Source organism: Euphorbia lathyris, chromosome 1 (assembly GCF_963576675.1).
Source record: "Euphorbia lathyris chromosome 1, ddEupLath1.1, whole genome shotgun sequence".
Lineage (NCBI taxonomy): Eukaryota > Viridiplantae > Streptophyta > Magnoliopsida > Malpighiales > Euphorbiaceae > Euphorbia > Euphorbia lathyris.
This window is the reverse complement of record NC_088910.1, coordinates 94864307-94891300: the sequence shown is the minus strand read 5'-3', so window position 1 is coordinate 94891300 and position 26994 is coordinate 94864307.

The window sequence follows — 26994 nt, the reverse complement described above, 5'->3', positions numbered from 1 at the left end:
CAAATTAATAACCCTCTATATTAATTCGAAGGATATTCACAATTCCTTTAGTGAGCTAGAATCCTAACTCCTGAAATTTCACCTTGAGTTTACTCAATAAGCTAGTTTCATTCATTAGGTAGATTCATGTAATCAATCACATCAAAACATGTGATTTCTAGGTTGTTGGGTTACTAACCACATTAGTAACTGATATGTGTCGTTTATCAATCCCAACCATATTGCCCATTAGGTTAGAACAGCATGAGTTTACTCATCCAATTATTCTATCCTAACTTAAGCATTACCCCATATTCGTGAAAAATAATTTTTCAATAATTCAGGTGTTACCATAAGACCCCGAGCTTGAGTTTACTCAACAACCCAAAGGCCCCCAGTACTGCCGGCTGAATTATAATATTAGGGAGGGGCAACCGATTTTAATAACTTGCTTATTTACTTAACTTTTGATTAGTGAGGGATCTATTTAAGTCTCATAATCTAACCTAGTCTTGATTTGCTTTAGCATACATCAGACATTCATACATTCAACATTGACAATTATGGACATATCTCTAAGTTTATTCCGTTGAGCCAGAAACGGAATAAAGGGTCACCCTAGGGAAATACTAACTATTACATATTTCTTTTTAGGTCCTCCGTCTTCTCCTTGGCGCCTTGAATTACAACAATATTCAATTTCAAAGAAAACTTCAATTTACTTGGAGGGATTTGGATGAGAAGAGAAATACAATAGAGAGTAAGAGAAGGCAGGACACACAGGTCCTATTTAAATACCAAAAGACTAAATAACTATTAAAGAGAGTCTAATATGTCCATAATGCCAAACATGCATAGACTCAATTAAATTAAATTTAATTGGTTGATTACACAAACCATTTATGTAATATTTAAGTTAATCAAATTAACAAATTAAATTAATTTTAATCCAATTTCAATTATGCATATCCTAATTAATTCGAATAATTCATTTAATACTTTGAATTACTTATATCAAATATTTAGGTAAAACAAACTTTTAAATAAATTGATTTTGATAATCAAAACAAATTATTATATTCTGAAACATATATATATATATATATATTTAAAATGGGTTATTTTAAAACAATTTTAAAACCCGGTACCAATAATCGGGCCGGGCCGATTTAATCGGCCCGACCCTTTGGCATAGCTGCTGCCGTAGGGCAGCAACTAGCGGACAGACGCTGCTGACGTAAAGGCAGCGGCGTCCGCCGCTACTGGTTGCTGCCGCAAGGCAGCAACCAGCCGCAAATAGCGGGTCGGGGTTGCCGCCTCGCGGCAGCGACCCCGAACTGCTATCAATATATATATATATTTTTAAATATAAATATATATAATTGTTCTAAAACAGTTTCAAAACAATTTTCAGAATATTAAAACAGTTTTATCTTTTAGATTTAATAAAACAAAACGTTTTAATTATCTAACTATAAAACTTTTAGATTTTGTTTAAAACAGATTATCAACCGAAATAATCAGGAACTATGCATAATCATTTTTAATTAACAAGTAATTAAAACTTATTTATCGTTAGGTTAATTGAATTAATCGATTAATTAATTTAACCTAACACTAAATCTATTCAATCTGATTGAAAAACTCTTTTATTTACATATATGAAATAAGAGATTAACATATGCTCTGATACCAATGTAGGAAAATAGACAAGTCTAGGCATAGCGGAATAATAAAATTTTATCTATTTTATCTATTTCCCTTTTCCAAGATCTGTTAATTGTTATTTCATATAAAGAGGGATAGATAGTAATACCTTTACTGATGAACTATCTATCGTTGCAAACGAAGTGCCCACAACTTGTTATTATCAACTCGTGAACCACGAACGTTTGATTCAACACAAAACAAAAGATAATCAGTGATCAACCTTCAATGAATAGCAATCACAATGATTGCCTCTAACAGAAATCGATACGAGATCAAAGAGGGAGTAAGAAATAAAGTAAATTAGCCGAGATGAAAGACGGAACGATTCCTCCTCTCCCTTTTTGTGTTGGTCGAATTTTAGGGGTTAGGGAGTCTATTTATAGACTTTTCTTAACCCTAATTCCAGTTGTGTTAGGTAATTAAATAATTAGAATCTTATTCGGAATAGGATTCCTAATTAGATAATTAAATAAACACTTTACAATTATCTAAATAATAACTAATTATATCTAGATAATTATTATTAATCAAATTAATAATTAATTAATGTTAGGGATAATTAATTAGAGTTTCAATCACATAAAAACTTCTAATTAATATTATCAGATAATCTTTTAATTTAATTGATAACCATAATCAAATTATAATTATTAATCAAATTAATTTATCCCTAAATTAATACAAATTTCGGCCCATATGTGTATGTCCCACTAATTACATTTTCGTCCTCCGATTCCAAGTCCCATATGCGACCCATTAGGTTCTTTATTGCCACTAGCCGTATATATCATTTGAAATTATTCATTACGGTTAATTCCAACATATATATAACGGAATACCGTCGAGAGCTGTTACTAGCAGAACCTATGATATTCCCCTAGAGCAATTAAGAAGTCATGTTGATAACTGACATTAACCTTTCTGTATTAGGTACAGTATAATACGATCCTTCATCAACTATATCCTGTTAGTCAATTCCTTATAACCATGGAATGTGTGTCAAGGTTACATATAAAGAAGAGTCCGATTTTACTTGTACAAGTTGAATTCACTCTGAAAGATAAGTTAAGTGAAATGTTTATTTCTACTCTTAACTGTATCACCTTGCAAGGATTTCAGTCAATTCACCACAAGCGGCCCTTTGGATATATCTCCCATTTAGCAGGAGTGACGAATGCTCAATCTGACAACAACCATTCTGTAATTACTTCGCGTGATACCCAACCCTGCTCTCACACACCCTAGGCTCTCACCTATTGGATCGTGCTCGCACAGAATCAAAGTATCAGACTCCGCAATACAGAATTACTAATTAATGAATGTTTGAGTCTGAGGATTAGTTATACCTACTAATACCGATGAGATGAACAGTTGACACATTAGATAAATTACTCCATTCTGTTATCTCAAGTCGGGTCCCAATCCTAATGAACTCCTTCATCAGATCCATGTAACTGTCTAGATATCAGAATATCTAAAGCTTGTGAGATCAGCTTTCTATCTCGACAGAAAACACTGTTACATGCAAGTCTCAACAGCAATATGCCAATCCCTATAACATATTACTTGACTTGCGTTTACTTTAAGTCTATCAGTCTATTATAAAGTATAGTCTCACTTCATGCTTGTATGAACACTTTATAACTACTTGAATAAACTTAGGATTACTTCCTTTGCGAAAGATTTGTTCCTTTATATATAGTTACATATTAATGTTATATATCTTATTAAACAAATGACCAAATAAACAATTTATTCATTAATATTAATATCCAAAATAATTGTATTTAGGACACTAAATTCCAACATTCTCCCACTTGGACTAAAGCCAATTGTTTCTGAAACTAATACCAGAAGAACTAAGATGTTTATCGTGAGCTCTTTGTGGTAACGGCTTAGTCAACGGATCTGCAACGTTGTCCTCAGTGGGCACCTTTTCTATTCTCACATCTCCTCTGGCTATGATCTCCCTAATGAGATGATATCGCTTGAGATAATGTTTGGATGCATTATGAGACCGTAGTTCCTTTGCTTGTGCAATGGCTCCATTGTTATCACAGTACAGAGTAATGGGATTTACAATGTCAGGCACCACTCCTAGTTCTATGAACTTTTTAATCCAAACAGCCTCCTTTGCCGCTTCTGCAGCTGCGATGTACTCTGATTCAGTCGACGAGAAAGCAACACATCCTTGTTTGGAACTCTTCCAACTAACTGAACCTCCATTCAGGATAAACTAGTATCCTGATTGCGATCTGTAATCATTTTCATCAGTCAGATGACTAGCATCTGAATATCCCTCAATTTTCAATTCTCCTTGTCCATATACGAGGAACATGTCTTTAGTTCTTCTAAGATACTTAAGAATGTTCTTGACAGTAATCTAGTGATCAAATCCTGGATTCCCTTGATATCGGCTCATCATACTTAATGCGAATGCCACATCAGGTCTAGTGCAAAGCATAGCATACATGATCGAACCAACCGCGCTGGAGTAAGGAATTACAGCCATGCCATTCTTGTCACTGTCCGTTTTAGGACACTGACCATTTGATAACTTGACACCATGGACCATTGGTAAGTTACCTCTTTTCGATTCATGCATGTCAAAACGTTTTAGCACTTTGTCAATATATGTAGATTGGGATAGTCCGAGCAGTCTCCTTGATCTATCGCGATAGATCTTGATCCCTAAGATGTAGGCTGCTTCTCCCAAGTCTTTTATGGAGAAATTACCCGATAACCAAACTTTTACTGTTTGCAACATCGCCACATCATTTCCCATAAGTAGTATATCATCAACATATAGTACTAAGAAAACGACTGAGCTCCCACTTGTCTTCTTGTAAACACAAGCCTCTTCTGAGTTTTGTTCGAAACCAAATTGTTTTATGGTTTCATCAAAACGCTTGTTCCAGCTCCTAGATGCTTGCTTGAGTCCATAAATGGACCTTTGAAGTTTGCAAACCTTGGTTGCATCCTTCGATGTGAAACCTTCAGGTTGCATCATGTATACATCCTCAAGTAGGTTTCCATTTAGGAAAGCTGTTTTCACATCCATTTGCCAAATCTCATAATCAAAATGAGCGGCAATTGCAAGCAATATTCTAATGGATTTGAACATAGCTACTAGAGAGAAAGTCTCGTCATAGTCAATACCTTGTTTTTGACGATATCCTTTCGCTACTAACCTTTCCATCCATGTCAGTCTTCTTCTTGAAGATCCACCTGCACCCAATGGGTTTTATCCCTTCGGGTGGATCAACCAAAGTCCACACTTGGTTAGTATACATGGAGTCCATTTCAGAATTCATGGCTTCAAGCCATGCTTTAGATTCTGGACTAGCAAGAGCTTCTTCGTAGGTTTCAGGTTCATCATTTAACATGGGAACCAGTTCGTTATCTCCCACTAAAAAACCATATCTAACTGGGAGTTCACGAATTCTCTGAGACCTACGTGTAGGATATGACACTTGTGTTTCATCTAGTGAAACGGGTTCGGGTTCAACTTCTTTCGCGTTTTCAATATGTGATTCCTCTTGAACTTCTTCAAGTTCAATCGCGCTTCCATTTTGTGTTTCTTCCAGAAACTCTTTCTCTAGAAACACTGCGTGTTTGGATACTATTACCTTTTGGTCATCTGGATGATAAAAGTAATATCCCATAGTTTCATTTGGGTATCCAATGAAGAAACACTTGTCAGATTTGGGATCTAATTTATCTGACACAATACGTTTAACGTATGCTGAACATCCCCATATTCTTATAAAAGAGAAGATGAGTTTTGTACCAACGAACAGTTCAAATGGTGTGGAACTGGCGGATTTGGTTGGAACTCGGTTTAAGGTAAATAGGGAAGTTTCTAAGGCATAGCCCCAGAATGATTTTGGAAGAGTAGTGGTGCTCATCATAGATCGTACCATATCTAGTAAGGTGCGATTTCTCCTTTCTGATACACCATTGTGTTGTGGTGTATAAGGAGGTGTCCATTGTGAGCATATTCTACATTCATTTAGATAACTCATAAATTCTTCAGAAAGATATTCTCCACCTCGATCAGATCGAAGTATTTTGATAGTCTTTCCTATTTGATTCTCAACTTCATTCTTAAAGCATTTGAATTTCTCAAAAGCTTCTGACTTGTGTTTCATCAAATAGATATAACCATATCTAGTATGATCATCTATGAAACTAATGAAGTATGTGAATCCTCCTCTTGCTTGTCCTGACATAGGACCACATACATCTGAATGAATTAATCCTAGAGTGTCTGATACACGCTGACCTTTATTGCTAAAGGGTGTCTTTGTCATTTTTCCTTTTAAACATGACTCACACGTTCCCATCGATTCACAATCAATTGAGTCTATAAGCCCATCTTGATGTAGCTTAAGCATGCATCTCTGGTTTATATGGCCTAAACGACAATGCCACAAGTAAGTTGAGTTATCTAATCTAAGTCTTTTGGTATCAATTGTGAAAGCAGAAACTTTATCATTCAAAAAATAAATCCCATTCAATGACATTCCTGATGGAAATTAGGTTAAGGTAAAGCAGCGGAATTATAAAATTTTAACCTATTTCCATAAACCACAAGATCCGTTAACCGTTATTTCATATAAAGAAGGATAAGAAGAATTACCTCTTCACGATCAATCTACCGTTGTTAATGAAGTGCCCACAACTCTTCTCCGAGTTCCAAAACACGGAATCAAACACGGGAAGATTAATTTAGAATCAACCGTTGAATAGCAACCAAAGTAGATTGCCTCTAACTAATCAACACAAGATCAAGGATAAAAGAAATAGATGAAATCAATTGATCAAAGGAAGCCGTAGAGAAATCTCGTCCTCGAACTAGGGGTGTCGAATTTTCTCTTTCTTGCACTAGGTAGATTTCGAAAATCTCAATTAGGGGAATGGCTTAGTTAGATTTCGAAAATCTCAAGGGGGAGGGGTATTTATAATCTCTTGTATCTAATCCCTAGTTAGATAGAATTAGGTTACTGAATAGGAATTCAATTCGGAATAGAATTCCTAATTATTATCTCACTATATATCTAATATATTAAGGATAATAATAATAACCTTATTGGATAATAATATGAGTATTTTAATCTAATTAAAACTCCTAACTTATTTATCTCTTAATTAATTTAATTCATAATCCTAATCTAATTAGGAATAACAAAATCAAATTAATTATTCATGTATTTAATTACATGAATTTCGACCCCCCTTGGTCCATGGGCCTTATTGGGCTCAATTGGGCTTCCATCAATTAATTAACATCTATCTCTCTTTTAGGTTCCAAGTCTTATGTGTGACCCATTAGGTTCTTATTGCTTCTAGCTGTATGCAACGTTATTAAATTAATTTTCAAAAAATTATATTTAATCTTTGCATAACGGAATGATGTACAGAGTATGTGATTAGCAAGTCCGTAATCATTCCCCCAGAGCTATAAGAAGACAGGTTGATTCTGTCGTTAACCTTTCCGTATTAGTTACAGTATAATTCGATCCTTTATCAACTACATCCTTGAACTGAATCTTATGACTATGGATGATGTCAAGTCACATATAGCGAGACGTTCGTTTTACTTGTACAGGCCGAGTCAACTCAAATAGATAGGTTAAGTGAAATCTGTATTTCAAGTCTTAAGCTATCACCTTGCAAGGATTTAGAGTCGAGTCTTACACAAGCGATCCATGGATGTATCTCCCATTCATCGGGAGTGATAAATGCTCAATCCAATATATAACGATCCCGCAATCACTTCCTGTGATACCCAACGTCTACTGTTCACACCCCAGAGTCATCTCTGTTAAGGATCGTGTTACACCAGAGTCAAAGCGTCACATTCCGTAATCCAGAATACCAATTAATATTCCTTTGAGTCTGAGGATTAGTTATACCTATTAATACCAATGAGATGAACAAGTGACAAGGAAGAATCTACTCATCCTGTTATCTCAAATCGGATCCCCAATCCTAATGAACAACTTTTCATCGGATCTATGTAACTGTCCAGATATCTGTATATATGAAGCTTGTGAGATCAGCTTTCTGTCGGACAGAAGACATTGTTACATACAAGTCTCAACAGTGATATATCAATCCTAAACATATCACTTGACTTGGGGTGGTTTTAAGTTTATTAGTTTATTATAAAGTTTTGTCTCACTTCATGCTTATATGAACACTTTATAATCACTTTAAACAAACTTACGGATTTTCTTTTATTAGACTTTATTTAGTGTTTAAAAGGGATTGCCTTTATATAGTTATAAAACATATATCTCATTAAAACAAATGATATAAAGAACAATTCATTTACATTAAGTTTGTATCCTAGAACAATTGTCTATAGGACACTAAACCCCAACATACTCCCACTTGGACTAAAGCCAATTGTTTCTAAAACTTATCCCAGTAGAAGTTAAATGACGATCATGTACTCTCTAGGTTAAAGGCTTTGTCAACGGATCTGCAACGTTGTCCTCTGTAGGTACTCTTTCTATTCTCACATCTCCTCTAGCCACAATCTCTCTAATGATGTGGTATCGCTTAAGGTAATGCTTGGACGCATTATGAGACCGTGGTTCCTTTGCTTGCGCAATGGCTCCATTGTTATCACAATACAGTGTAATGGGATTTACAATGTCAGGCACCACACCAAGTTCTGTAATGAACTTTCTTATCCAAACCGCTTCCTTTGCTGCTTCCGCAGCTGCGATATACTCTGACTCGGTCGCAGAGAAAGCCACGCTTCCCTGCTTAGAACTCTTCCAACTGACCGCGCCCCCATTCAAGATAAACAGGTATCCTGATTGGGATTTAAAATCATTGTCATCTGTGAGATGACTTGCATCTTAAAATCCTTCTATTTTCAGATCACCTTCTCCGTACACTAGGAACATATCTTTAGTTCTTCTCAAGTACTTAAGAATGTTCTTGACGGCAGTCCAATGCTCGTCTCCCGGATTCCCTTAGTAACGACTCGTTACAGATAATGCGAACGCTACGTTAGGTCTAGTGCATAGTATAACATACATAATCGAACCGATTGCGCTGGCGTATGGGACTACAGCCATGCGTCTTTTGTCATCATCGGTTTTAGGACATTGATGATTGTTTAACTTTACTCCATGTAGCATGGGTAAGTTACCTCGTTTCGATTCAAGCATGCTAAACCGATTTAGCACCTTTTCAATGTATGTAGCCTGTGAAAGACCAATCAGTCTTCTCGATCTATCTCTGTAGATCTTTATACCAAGTATATAAGCTGCTTCACCAAGGTCTTTCATTGAGAAGTTACCAGATAACCATACTTTTACCGACTGTAGTAGAGCAATGTCATTTCCCATTAATAATATATCGTCCACATATAGTATGAGAAATGCTATAGAGCTCCCACTTGCTTTCTTGTAAATGCAAGCTTCTTCGCAATTTTGTTCGAAACCAAATTGTTTTATGGTTTCGTCAAAACGCTTATTCCAGCTTCTCGATGCTTTCTTGAGTCCATAAATGGATCTCTGAAGTTTGCAAACTTTATTTGCATTCTTCGATATGAAACCTTTAGGCTGCATCATATATACATCCTCAAGCAGGTTTCCGTTTAGGAAAGCTGTTTTCACATCCATTTGCCAAATCTCATAATCGAAATGAGCGGCAATTGCAAGCATGATTCTGATTGATTTGGACATAGCCACAGGAGAGAAAGTTTCGTCATAATCAATTCCTTGCTTCTGACGATATCCTTTCGCTACTAACCTAGCTTTGTAGGTGCTAACCTTTCCATCCATGTCTGTCTTCTTTTTGAAGATCCATCTGCACCCAATGGGTATTATCCCTTCGGGTGGATCAACCAAAGTCCACACTTGGTTAGTATACATGGAATCCATTTCAGAATCTATGGCCTCAAGCCATGCTTTAGAATCTGGACTAGTAAGAGCCTCTTCGTAGTTTTCGGGTTCGTCGTCTAATACGGGAACCTCATTATCATCTCCCACTAGAAAACCATATCTAATTGGGAGTTCACGAACTCTTTGTGATCTACGAATAGGTGACACTAGAGTCTCATCTAATGGGACTCCTTCGGGTACCTCAACCGCCTCTGTTGTTTCAGTCGGTGTTTCTTCTTCTTGAACTTTGTCAAGTTCAATCATGCTTCCCTTTTGTGTTTCTTCGAGAAACTCTTTCTCTAAGAAGGTTGGATGTTTGGATACTATCACTTTCTGATCATCTGGATGATAGAAGTAATATCCCACAGTTTCCTTAGGGTATCCAATGAAGAAACATTTATCAGATTTTGAATCTAGTTTGTCGGACGCATTGCGCTTGACAAATGCTGAACAACCCTATACTCTCATGAATGAGAACACGGGTTTCCTACCAACGAACAATTCATATGGTGTGGAACTAGCGGATTTAGTTGGTACTCGATTTAGGGTGAAAAGGGCAGTTTCTAAGGCATAGCCCTAGAACGTCTTTGGAAGTAAGGCCATACTCATCATGGATCGTACCATATCTAGTAGGGTACGGTTTCTCCTCTCGGATACACCATTGTGTTGTGGTGTATAGGGAGGTGTCTATTGTGAGCATATCCCACATTCAGTTAGATAATTCAAAAAATCATCTGAAAGATATTCGCCACCTCGATCAGATCGAAACGTCTTTATTTTCTTTCCTAATTGATTTTCTACTTCATTCTTGAAGCATTTGAATTTCTCGAAAGCTTCTGATTTGTGCTTCATCAAGTAGATGTAACCATATCGGGTATGGTCATCTATGAAGCTTATGAAGAATCTGAATCCTCCTCTTGCTTGGACTGACATAGGACCGCATACATCTGAATGAATGAGTCCTAGAGTGTCTGATACATGCTCACCTTTATTGCTAAAGGGTGTCTTTGTCATTTTACCTTTTAAACATGATTCGTATGTTTCCAATGATTCGGGATCGATTGGATCTATAAGCCCATCTAAATGTAGCTTTAGCATGCGTCTCTTGTTTATATGGCCTAAACGATAATGCCACAAGTAAGTTGAATTATCTAGCTTATGTCTTTTGGTATCAATTGCAAAAACAGGAACTTTGTCATCTAACACATAAATCCCATTTTGTGATATTCCTGAAAAATAAAAGATCGAATCTTTATCAAAATTGCAACTCTTGTCTTTTATTGAAATATGAAAACCGTCGTCAATAAGACGGCTAATAGAAATAATGTTTCGAGACATTTGCGGAACGTACAAACAGTTCCTTAATTCTATTACAAGCCCTGAGGGCAAATTTAAAACATAATCTCCAATTGCGAGGGCGGCAACTCTTGCTCCATTTCCTACTCGCAAGTTTATGCTTTCTTTCTTTAGTTCCTTAGTCTGTTTTAGCTCCTGCATATTTGTACAAATATGAGATCCACATCCGGTATCAAGTACCCAAGATTCAGACTGTGAAACTGTATTTATTTCAATATTAAAACATACCAGATGTTGAAGCACCGCCATTTCCCTTCTTGAGGGAGGCTAGGTACTCCTTGCAGTTCCTCTTCCAATGCCCGTCTTTACCACGGAAGTGGCACTCTCCTTTGGGCTTCTTCACTTCCTTTCCCTTAGCTTTGTTGGGCACGGCTTTCTTACCTTTCTTGGGATATTTAGGATTGGGATAATTCCCTTTCCTCTTCTTTGATCCCTCAATGACAAGAGCTAGTATTGCCTTGTCCTTTCTCATATTGGGCTCAACTGACTTGAGCATATTTGCAAGCTCTTCAAGAGAGGTTTGCAAGTCATTCATCTGATAGTTCATAATGAACTATGAATAACTCTCTAGGAGGGATTGAAGAATTAAGTCTATGCTTAATTCGTTATCCATCGTGAATCCAATACTTGAAAGTTTGGTAATATAGCCAATCATCTTGACACAATGTGTCATGATAGATGTGCCCTCTTGCATCCTGCAACGATATAGCAACTTGGATATCTCGTAGCGTTCGCACCTAGTCTGTTTCCCAAACAGCTCTTTAAGGTGCATGATGATGGAATAGGCATCCATTTCCTCATGTTGCCTTTGTAATTTCGGTGTCATCGATGCAAGTATGATGCATCCGGCATGATCATCATCAGCCTTGTGCTTCTGGTAAGCATCAATTTCCTCAATGGGAGCATCATCAGCAGGGATAGGGGGTATCGTTGTATCAAGTACATACCCTATCTTATCGAACTTCAAAACAATTTTGAGGTTACGAAACCAGTCGGTGATTTGCAGATTGGTTTTAGTCATGATTTTAAGAGTGTGTTTAATTAAACCTGAGAGTGAGAAAGAGTAAACGTATGTCATTCATTTGCTTAAAGTATATCAATCTAAAATTATAGGCCTTTTAGTTTATTTTAGATTGCTCCCACTATTTTGCCAAATTAATAGCCCTCCATATTAATTCAAAGAATTTCACAAATCCTTTAGTGAGCTAGGATCCTAACTCCTAAGATTTCGCCTTGAGTTTGCTCAACAAGCTAGTCTCATTCGTTAGGTAGATTCATGTAATCAATCACATCTTTAATGTGATTCCTAGGTTATTGGGTTACTAACCACATTAGTAACTAATATGCTATTCACATTAATCCCAACCATCTTGCCCATTAGTTTATGACAACATGAGTTTGCTCATCCAATTATCATAATCTAATTTAAGTATTACCCCATATTCATGAAAAGTAATTTTCGATAATTCAGGTGTTACCGAAAGAACCCCGAGCTTGAGTTTGCTCAACAACCCAAAGGCCCTCAGCACTGCCGGCTGAATTATAATATTAGGGAGGGGCAACCAATTTTAATAACTTGTTTATTTACTTAACTTTTTTTAATGAGGGATTTTATTTTAGGTCTCATAATCTAACTTAGTCTTGATTTGCTTTAGCATACATCAGACACATACATTCACATACATTGGCGTTATGGACATATCATCTTAATTATTCCGTCGAGCCAGAGACGGAATAAAAGGGCAAACCTAAGGAAATACTAACTATTACATATTTCTCTTTAGGTCCTCCGTCTTCTCCATGGCGCCTTGAAATTACATATTAATTTCTATACTACTAAAGAAAACTTCAATTGAATGGAAGGGAATTAGATGAGAGGAGAAATTACAATAGATAATAAAAAGGCAGGACTCGCAGGCCCTATTTCAAAAATACCAAAAGACTAAAAGAGGGTCCAAATATGTCCATAACTCCAAACATGCATAGACTCAATTAAATAAATTTAATTGGTTGATTACATAACTATCTTATGTAATATTTATGTTAATCACATTAACTTATCAATTAACTTTCATCCAATTTTACTTCTAATAGTTTTCGTATCTTTTATATTAATCTTTAGATTAATATAACTATACAAAACTTTAATTATGCACGTTCCAATTATTTTGATTTTAATTCATTTAACATTTTGATTTACAAATTGGTAAAACAAACTTTTAAACAAATTTTCATTCAATAATCAAAACAGAAAACTATCAATTTCTGAAACATATACATTTAAATATAAAAAAACGATTTTAAACAATTTAAAATCAAGTGGGTCTCGGACCGGGCCCGAGAGTGGGCTGCTGCCGATTGGCAGCAGCCCTAGGGCGGCTGGAACGCCGCTGCCTTACGGCAGCGGCGCCCAGGCACCGCACGCGGCCGCTGCCGCGAGGCAGCAGCCGCGAGGCGCGACTCGGGCTGCTGTCGTGTTTATTGGATCCGTGGGCGTGTTCTGGTATCAGAGCCTGGGGGGGTATATTTATAGAAAATTCGTGTTTATTTTGGAAAGATCTTTTGTAAGAATAATTTATTTTCCTGAGTGTTTTTGCCTAAGCTTGTGTCTGGGTAGTAAGCCAGTGGAAAGGCTGTGAAACCTAGAAAGTGCTTTGGATTGTAAGGAAAATAATTTATTATTGCAAACAATCTTTTTAAAATGGATGCCTTTTTCTATAGAACTACCTCTACAAATTCTGTATCAACCACTTCTTCTGATTCCAAGAAAATAATAAACAGTGAAGAAATAGTAATAGAAGATTTTCAAAAATCAATAGATAATTGGCAAATTCCAAAGAAAGAAAAGGATGAAATTTATGAAACTTCTAAATTTCATTTTTTCAAAACGAATTTTACAATTAAGACTGAAGAAAGAGACCTTCAATTAACAAAACCTTTTGAAACAATAAATCTACTTCCTCAACAGTCTTTGAAAAAACATCGGGATAAAAATTTTAAATATATCCATATAGGTTTAATCCAAGTCGGAATTAAGCCTTTGACCAAAGAAGGACTAGATACCTCCATTCTTGCCATCCTAAGAGATGCTAGATTCACGAACTTTGGCGATTCCCTATTAAGTTCCGTAGAGTCTAGTCTCTGTATAGGTCCAATTTCTTTTGAATGTTATCCCAATTTTACTATCTCCTTAAATGATAAAAATATGAAGTCTTTGGTTTTACAAATCAAAACTCACAATTATAGAATGCTTGAAGGGTCAATTCCAGTTGCTTTAATCTATAGAATTCACTATAAGGCCATGATGTCCGCCTTTGCCACTAAGGTAAAATTCCATAGCAAGAAGGGTGAAACCATCCTTCTACAAACAGACTTAACCAAGTCAAACACTGTGATACCTAGATCTATACTTTGGAAGGAAGTTACGCTTCCTGAAGAATGGATATTGGAAGGGGTAAATGAACCTCGACCAGTTAGACCATTAGTGACTCCCAAACCAAACTCTGAGCTGAAACATATAACTCAGTACCAAGATGGGAAAGTTAAACTTTCATTCCATCGACATTCTACCAGCAGTAGATATTCAGATAATTCCTCGGTCTCAGATACCATAGACCTAGGAAAAGTTACTAGTTTGCCATCTGTTGTAAACTTGCCATACTCAAATATGGCAAGACATTCAACTTCTGAGATTCCTGATTCTATTTTAAGAGGTGTAAACTTCACCTCAGTGATACCCAGGGTAGTTTATGACAATCCTAATAGAGCAGAGAGTTCTAGAACTCAAGCTCGTATTGAGGAGACCCATAATACCCAAAACCAACAAAATCAACCTCACATTCCTGAAATGGACTTACCTAAAAGCCCAATGTTTTCAGCTGTCACGGAAAATGTTTTTAATGAATTGAATGTTATTTCAAGAGAATTTCATGTCAACAAACAACTTCTTCATGATGACTTTTATTCAGAAAACAACATTGAAAAAAGATCATGGTTTTTTAAAAATTTTATGGATTCCAGAAAAGCAATTCAAAATGAATTTTATGAATTTGTAAATCAAAATCAAGTTCATATTTTGTTTTTTGATTGGTTTGAAATTTATGCTTTAAAAAATTCCATTGATTATCCTTTTAGAAATTATGTTAGTCCAATTACCCTTAGAAATAAGGCACCTGAGTGGGAAATGTTAGATAACAGGAAAGTTCAATCGACTCATCCACCACTTAGGGGTATAAGGCTAGATCACAATAACCAAAAGGTAGAAGCGATTCCCTATAAGACACCGAGTAATGATGACAAAACCAATGTTAAAAATATAATCCTCCAAAATAACTATACGAATACCAATTTGAATACAATAGGAAGACAACTAGATAGGATAGAAAAACACCTTGATAAACAACCTATAGTTTTTGATTCCTCCAAACCCGTTACCAAACCTAAAATCCAAAATCCCATTTTTAAACCATATCAAATGACAAATCAAAGTTCAAAAAATATCCAAGACAGCAAATCTGAATACATTAAAGCCATTCGTGATCAATTAAGTAGGATGACTCCTACGAATACCAACTCCAACCAAGATTCCGCTCAAATTATCCCTGATACTCCTACCCATTCGGCCAGCAAAGTTAATGTCATAACTCAAGACTCTGAAACTGAAAGTCTCATTGAACAATTCCAAGAAGTCACTCCTGAAATTAATAAACTTCATTGGTCTAGGATTCCACAAGACCGTTTACAAATCATCCCTGCTCCTGATATCAATACAGCCAAGCCTTTATCTCAATCTCGTTTCAATGCCACCTATGTCTATGATTGGAACATAGATGGACTCTCTGAGTATGAAATTCTTGGTCTTCTACAACAGATGACCATGGCTGCCAATGCTTATAAGACTCAACCTGGTACCCAGGATAGGACAGTTGCTGAACTCCTCATAGCAGGATTTTCAGGGCAACTGAAAGGTTGGTGGGATTACTATCTCACACAACAACAGCAAGAAGAAATTTTAGATGCCATTAAGATAGATGAAAATGATGAACCAATCTTTGATGATGATGGTGACCCAATTCAAGATGCAGTAGCCACTCTAATTCTTACAATTTCTCTTCATTTCATAGGAGATCCCTCCCATTTAAAAGACAAAAATGCTGAACTTTTATCAAATTTGAAGTGTAAAAAACTTAGCGATTTCCAATGGTACAAAAATACGTTTTTAACTAGAGTAATGCTTAGAGAAGACTCAAATCAACCTTTTTGGAAAGAAAAGTTTTTGGCTGGCTTACCAACCCAATTAGGTGAGAAAGTTAGAAACAAAATTAGAGAAACACATGGACACCAAATTCCTTATAACAAATTCACTTACGGTGAGCTGATTAGTCTAACCCAACAGGAAGGATTAAAAATTTGCCAAGAAATGAAATTACAAAAACATCTAAAATGGGAACTTAAGAAAACTAGATCCGAGTTAGGAACTTTTTGTAATCAGTTTGATATTAACATAAATAAACCCTCAACATCAACTTGCCCAGGAAATTGTAGCAAAAGTTCTAGGAGAAATGCTTACAGGAAACCCAAGAAATTCATGAAAAAATACCAAAAGTCCCAACATGATTATTATAGAAAATCCCACTATAGGAAACCGAGAAAATACAAACAAAAGAAAACTGAAATTAAGAACAAAGAAAATAAATTTAGAGATATTACATGTTATAGATGCCATAAAAAGGGACATACATCGAAATTCTGTAAATTCAATAAAAAACTACATGAACTACAACTAGATGATGAAATAACTAACAAAATCTCCAATCTACTTCTTGATTCCTCTTCCGATACCTCTAGTTCTGATTCTGAAAACCTTTCTTCAATATCCTCTGAAAACAACCAAGACCTTCAATTAGATGAAATCGTTGCAACTAGCTCTACGAGCTCTTTTGAAATTAATGTTTTAACTAAGGAACAAAGTACAACTTTAGATATCATCAACAACATAGGAGACCCAGAACTCAAAAGAGAATTTTTAAATAAACTTTTAAGATCCTTAGACAACCAAGAAGAGAGAAAAGAAGATAAAAAGGTAGAGAAAACTTCCATTTTACCCAATACCAGTAAAGGAGCCTACGATCTCACCAAAATTCTAAATAAAAGGAAAAAACCCATCTTAAATGAAAAAACAAGCATTCAAGAACTACAAAAGGAAATTAAGGAAATAAAATCTGAGCTTAGAGAACTTAAAGAAAAGCAAAGAAAGGATTCTGAATTAATTTCGAAACTTCTTCAAGATACCTCTGATTCTTCTGATTTTCCTGAAGAAACTGAGATTAGCCAAACCTCTTCCCATGAAATTCAAAATGTTCAAAATGTTGAAAGGATTCCAACTGATTTTCTCTTTGTTTTACGGGAAATTACTACCCGAAAATATGTTATCAAAATAACTCTTGTTTTTTCAAAAGATTTCCAAATCGATACCATCGCACTTTTTGACACTGGTGCTGATTTAAATTGTATAAAATCAGGAATTGTTCCAAAAGAGTTTTTAGAGAAAACAAATGAAAGGCTTTCTGCTGCAAATAATTCCAAATTGATTGTTGATTCAAAAACGGAAGCCTCGATTTTAAATAATGATATTCTCCTAAAAACTTGGTTCGTTTCTGTTAGTGCTATTCAACACAGTGTCATTTTGGGAACTCCTTTCATGAATCTGATTACTCCTTATAAGGTGAAAGCAGATTCAATTTCCTCAAGAACAGAAAATGGAAAATTAAATTTTGAATTTATCGAAAAACCTCAAACGAGGAATCTCGATTTAATCAAAGCTTGTTCGATTCATGAAAATTCCTTAAATGTTTTAATCAAAGGGAAAACTTATCATCTTCAATCTCTCCAAAAAGATGTTGTTTTCAAACGGTTTGAAGAACAGATAAATAATCCTTCAATCCAACAGAAAATTTCTGAATTTCAAAACTTGATTGAAAAAGAAATTTGTTCTGATCTTCCAACTGCCTTTTGGGACAGAAAACAACATATTGTTGACTTGCCTTACGAAATTGATTTTGATGAGAAACAAATTCCAACCAAGGCTAGACCAATTCAAATGAACCAAGAACTTGAGCAATACTGTAGAAAAGAAATTCAGGAATTAGAACAAAAAGGTCTAATTTCAAAATCAAGGTCCCCTTGGAGTTGTGCTGCATTTTATGTCAATAAAAATTCTGAAATAGAGAGAGGAACGCCTAGGTTAGTAATAAATTACAAACCTTTGAATAAGGCGTTGAGATGGATTAGGTACCCTATTCCAAATAAAAAAGATCTTTTGCAAAAACTTCATTCTGCTTATGTTTTTTCGAAATTTGACATGAAATCAGGATTTTGGCAAATTCAAATTTCAAAATCTCATAGGTACAAAACTGCTTTTACTGTTCCTTTTGGTCAGTATGAGTGGAATGTAATGCCTTTTGGTTTGAAAAATGCCCCTTCTGAATTCCAAAGAATTATGAATGACATTTTCAATGATTATTCAAAATTCTGTATTGTGTACATCGATGATGTTTTGGTCTTTTCAAATTCTATTCAAGAACATTTCAAACACCTTAAAACCTTTTTCTATGTTGTTAAGAAAAATGGTTTGGTTGTGTCGAAATCGAAAATTTCCTTGTTCCAAACTCGCATCAGGTTCTTAGGACACTACATATCCAAAGGAACTATCACACCAATTGAACGATCCCTTCAATTTGCACAAAAATTTCCGGATAGGATTCTTGATAAAAATCAATTACAGAGGTTTTTAGGAAGCCTTAATTATGTTCTTGATTTTTGTCCCAATATCAACAGAATGGCTAAGCCATTACATGATAGACTCAAGAAGAATCCTGTCCCATGGACTGAAGAGCATACTGCTCTTGTTAGAAAAATCAAACAACAGGTCTTAGAGATTCCTTGTCTTCATCTAGCTGATCCTTCCCTACCTAAGGTTGTAGAAACAGATGCCTCTGACCTAGGTTATGGTGGAATTCTTAAACAAGTTTCCGAGGGTAAAGAACACATAGTTCAATACACCTCTGGACATTGGAATGAATGCCAAAGAAATTACTCAACAATTAAAAAAGAAATTTTGAGTATTGTTTTATGTATAAACAAATTTCAAAGTGATTTACTAAATCAAAAATTTCTTTTAAGAATTGATTACAAAAGTGCAAAAGAAGTTTTACAAAAGGATGTTAAAAACCTTGCATCAAAACAGATTTTTGCACGTTGGCAAGCAATTTTAAGCATTTATGATTTTGATATTGAGTTTATAAAAGGAGATACAAATTCCATTCATGACTTCCTAACCCGTGAATTCCTTCAAAATTCCAGCCATGCCGAAGAAAAATAAAGGAAAAGAAATCACTGGGAGAGATTCCACAATCACTGGGAGAGATTCCAACAAAAATTCTGATGAAGATTCAAAAATAAAAACATGTAGAGATGCCACTGTAAAGAAAGAATCAACCCTTGAAGATACCAACCAATCAGGTTTGGACCCTAAAATCCAAAAATGGTTGGCAGAAACATTTGCAAAATCCCCGGAGCTTCAACAAGCTCTAGTCAAGTATCAGACTCCAAAAGAAGAGATTCCAATTGTTCAAAAACCTGAGAAAGGAGAATCTTCTTCAACAAAAGCCCTTTCTCATGAAATTTCTAAAAATGTTTTAAGTTCCCAAATCTCAACTTCCCAAAAATATTTTCATGATACCCAAAAAACAATCTCCAATTCCAATTTTCAAAATTCCCAAGTGGCTTTCACACATGTTGTCCCTTCTCCAATTCCTTCAACTTTTCCAAGTGATTTCATTGTCAAGAATTCATTTCAAAATGTTCTTTCTGTAGAAAAAGGCTTTTATCATGAAGATCCTCAAGTTTCAATTGAAAAAGCTTTTGGTAAAAATTGGTTTTTCAAATCATGGGACTTAAACAAGACTTCACGATATTATGAAATGATTCTTACTGTCACAAATTCTGCTTCTTTCAAACACTTTTACTGGAAATCTGAACACTCAGACCCATCATATTCCACAATAAAAATTCACAAGGTTATTTCTCCGATAGACTGGAAACACCCACTGTCTGAACCTGTGTATTTTCCTGTGGAATACAAGGAAGAAGAATTTTATGAGACTCCTTTTAATTACTGGGAATACCAACAGGCCTGGTGGAATGCCCTCCTGATTAATAATGTTGGGAGAAAACATTCTTGACTTATCTTTTTTGATAACGCTTGTGATCCAGAAAAATTTCCTCTTTGGTTCCAACAATGGTGGGAGCATTGGGGGTGCGTTGAGCAAATCCTCCAAGACAGAATTCTTACTTGTTACAAAAAATTTAAGGCGGGTTACAAACCCACTGAGGAGGAAAAAAGGTTCTCTCCCTTGGCTTTATTTTGTATGAAATTTTACTTTGCTTGGGTAGGTGCTTCGAAGGTACAATATGCAGAAAATTATAGAAATTCACTGATTCAAAGGAGATTTCTAGTAAGATGGTGGGACAAATTCAAGATTCCTCCTAGTCTCACTGTTGAGAAAATGGATATATGGTTGAAAAATCCTACTAGAAAATCTGGAGAAATACAGTTCACCGAGAATCGATTCCTTCCACTTTCCAAACAAATACCTGAAAAAACCATTTCTTTGGGACAAGCACAATTTTTGGCCGAGAAATCTCACTTAGCCTCAAAATTAGCTGCAGCAAAAACCCCTGAAGAGATGGCTGCTTTGTTCAGAAAATACCTTCCCCAATCCCAGTCAGACTCGGACCAGGATGAACCAGCAATTAACTTGAGTGATAATGATTCCGACTATGATCACTTTAGCATGTTTGGTAATTCTGGTTTCTAAATAAAAAATAAAAAATAAATAAATAAAAAAAAAAAGAGAAAAGATCCCGCTAAGTTACCTTAAATGGTACTTAGGCAAAAATTAAGGGACAATTACTCCCCAAAAATCCAAATTTTGAAGATTGCAAATTCTGAAGATTCCAAGATTGCAGATTTTGAAGATTCCAAGATTGCAGATTTTGAAGATTGAAGATTTTTGAAGATTCCAGTAAGCAACATTTGAAGACTCCAGAAAACTGTTTTCTAGTGAAACTATTTGAAGATTCCAATCTTTGTTCAACACGTGACCACCGACAATTTTTCAGACAAACATTGCAGCTGGCATGTGGATATACTGTACCAGTACTATTCACAAAGACAAAATTGCCCTTGGTTACTATTCATGCTTCCAAAAATACCCCTGGTTACTATTTATGATTCCAAAAATGCCCTTTGGTTTGCCTATATAAGGAGGTACCCTCCAACACTACACCCCATCCATTTCATACATCCATTCTACTCTCCATACACCTTCTCTCTCCTTCCAACACTTTCAACCAACTCTCTCTCTTACACTTCCATTACTACCTTCTCATCCATCCATACCTTCTACCTTCATCCATATACACACCACATTCCTCTTTCATCCATACACACCACATTTCCTACCCCCAACCTTAAATTTCTCTCTTGTAATCAATTTCAAGAATAATTTGTAATTCCTTTTACGAAGGAAGTTGTATCTCCAGTTTTTGATTCCAAATTTGTAAGTTTTTGATGGTTGGCTACGCCACCTACTTTTAATAAATTTCATATTTCAAGTTTATTTATCTAGATCCTTTCAAATTTTGTGGGATCCCTTACAAAAGTATGCAAGCTTATGGTCCATGATCATAAGTAGACAGAAACTGGGGGACGCTCAAGTTTGAAAGTTACTATTTTGTTTATTTCATTTTCTTACCTATATATATTTATCTATTATTATTATATTATATTATATATACATATATTATATTATATATACATTATATATACATACATATTATATTATATATATATATATTATATACATATTATCTATATATTATATATATATATATATATATATACATATATATATCTATATTTATATTTCATTTCAATATTCTCATCATCATTTTTGTCTTTTCCTGTTTTTTTCATATTCCCATTATTATCTTTTGTTTTTTCTATTTATTGGTTTTTAGAATATAGTCTATTAATATTTCTGTGTTGTTTATTAGACCCATTTGATCCGTGGGCGTGTTCTGGTATATATATATATATATATATATATATATATATATATATATATATATATCAGTTCTAAAACGGTTTTAAAAGGATTTTCAGAAAATAGGAAAAACTACTATAGATTTCCGTTTTATCTTTAGAATTAATAAAACTGATTTTATCAATCTAACTATAAAACTAATAGATTTCGTTATAATGATTATCAACCAAAATAATTAGGAACATACACATAATCTGTTTTAATTAACAATTAATTAAAACTTATTTATCTTTAGAATTAACTAATCAAAACAATTTGTTAATTAATCCTAACTATAAATGTTTATTCAATCCTATTGAAAACTTCTAAATTTTCATATATGAAATAACGGATTTAACGATGGCTCTGATACCACTGATGGAAATTAGGTTAAGGTAAAGCAGCGAAAATATAAAATTTTAACCTATTTCCATAAATCACAAGATCCGTTAACCGTTATTTTATATAAAGAAGGATAAGAAGAATTACCTCTTGACGATCAATCTACCGTTGTTAATGAAGTGCCCACAACTCTTCTCCGAGTTCCCAAACACGGAATCAAACACGGGAAGATTAATTTAGAATCAACCGTTGAATAGCAACCAAAGTAGATTGCCTCTAACTAATCAACACAAGATCAAGGATAAAAGAAATAGATGAAATCAATTGATCAAAGGAAGCCGTAGAGAAATCTCGTCCTCGAACTAGGGGTGTCGAATTTTCTCTTTCTTGCACGAGGTAGATTTCAAAAATCTCAATTAGGGGAATGGCTTAGTTAGATTTTGAAAATCTCAAGGGGGAGGGGTATTTATAATCTCTTGTATCTAATCCCTAGTTAGATAGAATTAGGTTACTAATTCAATTCGGAATAGAATTCCTAATTATTATCTCACTATATATCTAATATATTAAGGATAATAATAATAACCTTATTGGATAATAATAGGAGTATTTTAATCTAATTAAAACTCCTAACTTATTTATCTCTTAATTAATTTAATTCATAATCCTAATCTAATTAGGAATAGCAAAATCAAATTAATTATTCATGTATTTAATTACATGAATTTCGACCCCCCCCTTGGTCCATGGGCCTTATTGGGCTCCATTGGGCTTCCATCAATTAATTAACATCTATCTCTCTTTTAGGTTCCAAGTCTTATGTGTGACCCATTAGGTTCTTATTGCTTCTAGCCGTATGCAACGTTATTAAATTAATTTTCAAAGAATTATATTTAATCTTTGCATAACGGAATGATGTACAAAGTATGTGATTAGCAAGTCCGTAATCATTCCCCCAGAGCTATAAGAAGACAGATTGATTCTATCGTTAACCTTTCCGTATTAGTTACAGTATAATTCGATCCTTTATCAACTACATCCTTGAACTGAATCTTATGACTATGGATGATGTCAAGTCACATATAGCGAGACATTCGTTTTACTTGTACATGCCGAGTCAACTCAAATAGATAGGTTAAGTGAAATCTGTATTTCAAGTCTTAAGCTATCACCTTGCAAGGATTTAGAGTCGAGTCTTCCACAAGCGATCCATGGATGTATCTCCCATTCATCGGGAGTGATAAATGCTCAATCCAATATATAACGATCCCGCAATCACTTCCTGTGATACCCAACGTCTACTGTTCACACCCCAGAGTCATCTCTGTTAAGGATCGTGTTACACTAGAGTCAAAGCGTCACATTCCGTAATCCAGAATACCAATTAATATTCCTTTGAGTCTGAGGATTAGTTATACCTATTAATACCATTCAACATTGACAATTATGGACATATCTCTAAGTTTATTCCGTTGAGCCAGAAACGGAATAAAGGGTCACCCTAGGGAAATACTAACTATTACATATTTCTCTTTAGGTCCTCTGTCTTCTCATTGGCGCCTTGAATTACAACAATATTCAATTTCAAAGAAAACTTCAATTTAATTGAAGGGATTTGGATGAGAAGAGAAATACAAGGGAAATTTACATGGAAATTCAACTTTTAAAAATTATTTGTAACTTTGTCACTTAAAATTATGAATTATATCAAGTGGGTAGTTGGCGATTTTCCACTACAATTTCATCAACTAAAGCAGTTATAAAATTTGACATTTATCAAATAAAGACTTATACTTTTGATATTATATTAATTAAATTATCAATATTGACTAAATAATAAATATCATTATATATATGAATTTCATGTAAAAGACCCAATTGAGAGTAAGAGATGGCAGGACATGCATAGACTCAATAAAGACTAAATACCAAAAGACTAAATAACTATTAAAGAGAGTCTAATATGTCCATAATGTCAAACATGCATAGACTCAATTAAGTTAAATTTAGTTGGTTGATTACACAAACTATTTATGTAATATTTAAGTTAATCAAATTAACAACTTAAATTAATTTTCATCCAATTTCAATTATGCATATCCTAATTAATTCGAATAATTCATTTAATACTTTGAATTACTTATATCAAATATTTAGGTAAAACAAACTTTTAAATAAATTGATTTTGATAATCAAAACAAATTATTATATTCTGAAACATATATATATATATATATATATATTTAAAACGGGTTATTTTAAAACAATTTTAAAACCCGGTACCAACAATCGGGCCGGACTGATTTAATCGGCCCGACCCTTTGGCATAGCTACTGTCGTAGGGCAGCAGCTAGAGGACAGACGCTGCTGCCGTAAAGGCAGCGGCGTCCGCCGCAAGGCAGCAACCAGGCGCAAATAGCGGGTCGGGGTTGCCGCCTCGCGGCAGCGACCCCGAACTGCTATCAATATATATTTTTTTAAATATAAATATATATAATTGTTCTAAAACAGTTTCAAAACAATTTTCAGAATATTAAAAAAGTTTTATCTTTTAGATTTAATAAAGCAAAACGTTTTAATTATCTAACTATAAAATTTTAGATTTTGTTTAAAACTGATTATCAACCGAAATAATCAGGAACTATGCATAATCAGTTTTAATTAACAAGTAATTAAAACTTATTTATCGTTAGGTTAATTGAATTAATCGATTAATTAATTTAACCTAACAATAAATCTATTCAATCTGATTGAAAAACTCTTTTATTTACATATATGAAATAAGAGATTAACATAGGCTCTGATACCAATGTAGGAAAATAGACAAGCCTAGGCATAGCGGAATAATAAAATTGTATCTATTTTATATATTTCCCTTTCCAAGATCTGTTAATTGTTATTTCATATAAAGAGGTATAGATAGTAATACCTTTACTGATGAACTATCTATCGTTGCAAACGAAGTGCCCACAACTTGTTATTATCAACTCGTGAACCACGAACGTTTGATTCAACATAAAACAAAAGATAATCAGTGATCAACCTTCAATGAATAGCAATCACAATGATTGCCTTTAACAAAAATCGATACGAGATCAAAGATGGGGGTAAGAAATAAAGTAAATTAGCCGAGATGAAAGACGGAACGATTCCTCCTCTCCCTTTTTGTGTTGGTCGAATTTTAGGGGTTAGGGAGTCTATTTATAGACTTTTCTTAACCCTAATCCCAGTTGTGTTAGGTAATTAAATAATTGGAATCTTATTCGGAATAGGATTCCTAATTAGATAATTAAATAAACACTTTACTATTATCTAAATAATAACTAATTATATCTAGATAATTATTATTAATCAAATTAATAATTAATTAATGTTAGGGATAATTAATTAGAGTTTCAATCACATAAAAACTTCTAATTAATATTATCAGATAATGTTTTAATTTAATTGATAACCATAATCAAATTATAATTATTAATTAAATTAATTTATCCCTAAATTAATACAAATTTCGGCCCATATGTGTATGTCCCACTAATACATTATCGTCCTCCGATTCCAAGTCCCATATGCGACCCATTAGGTTCTTTATTGCCACTAGCCGTATATATCATTTGAAATTATTCATTACGATTAATTCCAACATATATATAACGGAATACCGTCGAGAACTGTTACTAGCAGAACCTATGATATTCCCCTAGAGCAATTAAGAAGTCAGGTTGATAACTGACATTGACCTTTCTGTATTAGGTACAGTATAATACGATCCTTCATCAACTATATCCTGTCGGTCAATTCCTTATAACCATGGAATGTGTGTCAAGGTTACATATAACGAAGAGTCCGGTTTTACTTGTACAGGTTGAATTCACTCTGAAAGATAAGTTAAGTGAAATGTTTATTTCTACTCTTAACTGTATCACCTTGCAAGGATTTCAGTCAATTCACCACAAGCGGCCCTTTGGATATATCTCCCATTTATCGGGAGTGATGAATGCTCAATTTGACATCAACCATTCTGTAATTACTTCGCGTGATACCCAACCCTGCTCTCACACACCCTAGGCTCTCACCTATTGGATCGTGCTCACACAGAATCAAAGTATCAGACTCCGCAATCCAGAATTACTAATTAATGAATGTTTGAGTCTGAGGATTAGTTATACCTACTAATACCGATGAGATGAACAGTTGACACACTAGATAAATCACTCCATTCTGTTATCTCAAGTCGGGTCCCAATCCTAATGAACTCCTTCATCAGATCCATGTAACTGTCTAGATATCAGAATATCTAAAGCTTGTGAGATCAGCTTTCTGTCTCGACAGAAAACACTGTTACATGCAAGTCTCAACAGCAATATGCCAATCCCTATAACATATTACTTGACTTGGGTTTACTTCAAGTCTATCAGTCTATTATAAAGTATAGTCTCACTTCATGCTTGTATGAACACTTTATAACTACTTGAATAAACTTAGGATTACTTCCTTTGCGAAAGATTTGTGCCTTTATATATAGTTACATATTAATGCTATATATCTGATTA